Here is a 3781-nt window from a genome sequence, read left to right as displayed (position 1 = left end):
CCCATTGGACTTGCAAACTTTATATGCCCCAATATAGGGGAATGCCAGGGCCAAAAGAATGGGAATGGGTGGGTAGGGAAGTGGGGGGCGGTATGGGGGACTTTTGGGATAGCATTGGAAATGTAATTGATGAAAATATGTAATAAAAATATTTAAAAAATGATATAGACTAACAGACTGGCTACATAAACAGGACCAATTATTTTGCTGCATACAGGAAACCCACCTCAGGGACAAAGACAGATACTACCTCATAGTGAAAGGCTAGGAAACAATTTTCCAAGCAAATGGTCTGAAGAAACAAGCTGGAGCATCCATTCTAATAGTGAATAAAATCGACTTCCAACCCAAAGTTATCAAAAAAGACAAGGAGGGGCACAAAAAAATATATATTTTTTTCCTTCTTTTTCCATTTGTTTTCTCCATAGAAGTAACACAAAGTCTTTAAATAAAATTACTGGACAACCTATTTCTAAGAAACACTAAAGAAGATCCTGTTCTCAGTTGCTGCTGCATCTCAGTGTGACACATTCGTTACAATAATACAATCATATGATAATGGAATTTGGTCTTCGCATGCGTATTGATTTAAAGGAATATTTTATCAATATTTGTGTTACTTGCTTGCTGAATTTATGTCCATAGGATCTCTTGTTTTAAATAACTTCAATTGGGAGTTTAATTTAACACTAGATACTTGAGAATATGGTTAAGTACTTAAGTTTAAATCTGTTTAAATTCCTAAATATTATGAGATAACACTGAACTGTGCAGTTCTCTGAATAGATAGTAGTGTATGGAAATGTGTACACTTATAGCTTATCTACTCTGACTTTTTCTACCTAAAACAAAACAACAAATTGACTTATGAAATGCTTCATCCAAAAAGCATACATGGACTAGACCTAGATGTAGCAGATGTGCTTGATCCTTGTGTAGGTCTCCCAACAACTGGAGTGGGGGTTGTCCCTGACACTATTGCCTGCCTGTGCATCCTGTTCCCTTAACTGCACTGACATGCCTGGTCCAGTGGGAGAGAATAAACCTAATCATGCTGTGACTTGATGTGCCAGTGTGGGTTGGTACCCTGGGGCTGGGGGGCTCCCACTTCTCAGTGGAGAAGGGGAGGCAGTATTCTGGAGGAGCTTATGAAAGGTGACATTGGGAGGAAGAGGGGAATGCCATCAGGATCTAAAGTGAATAATTAAATAAATGCATTAAAGGAAAAAGAAATGGTTTGTAAATTATTCATTAATCAAGTTTGACATGCTTGTGAAGCACAAAGAAACTTTTGGAGCTATTTAGGTAATCATTTGCCATACCCGGCTCCTCTTGCAAATATCACAGATGTGTTGTGGTAGAACCATACCAAACTAATCCTTGTAATAATGACAAATCATTATTTTAGACAAATTCCCTCTGAATCATTATGAAAGGCTTCACATTTAATTAAAATATTATACTCTAGAAAGAAATACTTGATTAATTTATATTTCCATCTCAAGTAAAGCATATTTCCACAGAGAGATACAGAAATATGTAGAGAATTTTCTGAATATTAAAGATGTTTCCTTTTTTCATTTGAGTCCTTCCGATGTAACACAGTATTAATACAGATATATAATATATAAAAGAAAGACATGTCTTAAGTCTTCAACTGTATTCATTTAACTATGATATTTTTAAGACTCAAGTTTCCTGCAGGGCTTCCTCAGGTGCCAAGTGACCCCAATTATTTCACTAATACTACAGAACTCTATTTTGAAGGTCATGTAGTATGTTCAATGTTCCATGTATCAATGTATAAAAGAAAACATACGGAGGGGAAGTCAGTCCTTCATATTACCACAGTACTTAAGTCTGGTGATATGTGTGGTTAACAAAGGAAAGAAGAATGATGCACAGAAATATGTTTTTTCTATATTCTATATTCTATATTCTATACTCTATACTCATCTATAGTCTATAGTTATATTCTATATTTGTCTATAGTCTATAGTAGGATATAGAATATAGAATAGAATATAATGTATTATATATTATATTATTAATTATATATTAGTAATTATAACTATATATTATACATTATATTATATGTTAATCATATACTATATACTGCATACTGCATACTGTATATTGTATATTATATATAACTTTATGACTGTAAATATTACCACATTATTAGTAAATTGGTCCCAACAAGGAAGTATCATTAATGCGAACTGAAAGAGAAAAGTTGCAATTCTTAACAAAGTCTGTAAACCATCCGTCAACTCTCATTAATTTTGAATGAAGTATTAACATAGTCTTCTAAGACTGGAGAGGAGAGGTAGATCCAATAGATATGTTTTAGCAGGAAAACTATAAGGTAATGTCAGGAAACAACATCTTCAGTGTACTCTAAAGGAAAGTGGAAAAACCCATAAACCTTAGTAGGGTTGGAAGGACAGGTGGACTTATCAAAGTTCATCATATAAAAGAGTTCACCTATTTTGCTTTGGGTTTTTGTTTGTTTGCAAAAAAGCATTGGGACACTAGAAAATTTGTCACATGACAACAAAAACATCACAGAATTTTTTTAGTAAATACAAATTTGTTATATTTCTTCCTCAGTTGTATTAGCTCCAGACTCTGACGTGGTTGAGAAAAGAATGATCATATATCTCTATATATTCATTTTTTTTAGTGAAAAATTATAATCTCTCACCCCAATCAGAATGGCTATCTTGAAAACTAAAAGGAAAATTACAATGTTAATGACAATACCAGGGTCAAGACAGAACTAATGATAAAGTCTTGATGAAAAGCAAATTTCTGCGACCAATATATAAAATAATGGAGACATTCCTCATGAAGTATAAAATGAACTACAAGGTCACACTATTCACAATGCTCAACCTGGGATCATCCTGTGTCTCTCTAAAAGGGCAATAAATACAGGTTTTATAATCTATGCATACAAGTAAATTCTGTATAGCTAGAAATAAAGACATTATACATTATTTATAAGAAAATGATTGGAATTAGAAATAATCATGATAAGAAGGTACACTAACAAACAGTGTGTATTCTGTCACATGTGGGTTACAGAGAAAATATAAAATAAAATAAAAAAGTGAACTATTGGGGAGCCATCTTGGTTCCTGGAATGCACCAAAAGTAGTCTGCACAGGTGAGAGTGTGCACTACAGAAGCTAACAGTTTCTGGGACAGGTAGGAGCCACAGAACTTTTGAGGCAGCGCCCTGTTCGGGCTCCAGACATACGGCCACCTTCCTGGGCAGAGGACAGGTGTCCACTCGGCCCAGGAGAGCTTTCCCTCAGCATCGCAGAAGACATCTTTGTTCTGGGACACGGCCGAAAGTAGTCTGATCAGGTAAGAGTGTGGACTACTGAAGCTAACAGCTTCTATGACAGGCCAAAGCAACACAGCTTCTGGGAAAGGTCCTGTTTTGGGACTTCATCTTCGGCCAGGAAGGAGGTCCGAACTCCAGATATCTGTGCACCTTCTCTGTAAGAGGAGAGCTTGCCTGCAGAGAGTGCTCTGACCACTGAAACAAAGAGGAGAGAGCTAGTCTCCCATGTCTGCTGATAGAGGGTAACAGAAAAACGAGAGGACCAATCTCTAAACAGAGACAACTATAACAACTAACTCCAGAGATTACCAGATGGCAAAAGGTAAACTTAAGAATCTTACTAACAGAAACCAAGACCACTCACCATCATCACAACCCAGCACTCCCACTTCACCCAGTCCAGGGCACCCAAACACACCCGAAAAG

Source organism: Mus caroli, chromosome 15 (genome assembly GCF_900094665.2).
Source record: "Mus caroli chromosome 15, CAROLI_EIJ_v1.1, whole genome shotgun sequence".
Classification (NCBI taxonomy): domain Eukaryota; kingdom Metazoa; phylum Chordata; class Mammalia; order Rodentia; family Muridae; genus Mus; species Mus caroli.
Note: the sequence above shows the minus strand (reverse complement) of the source record.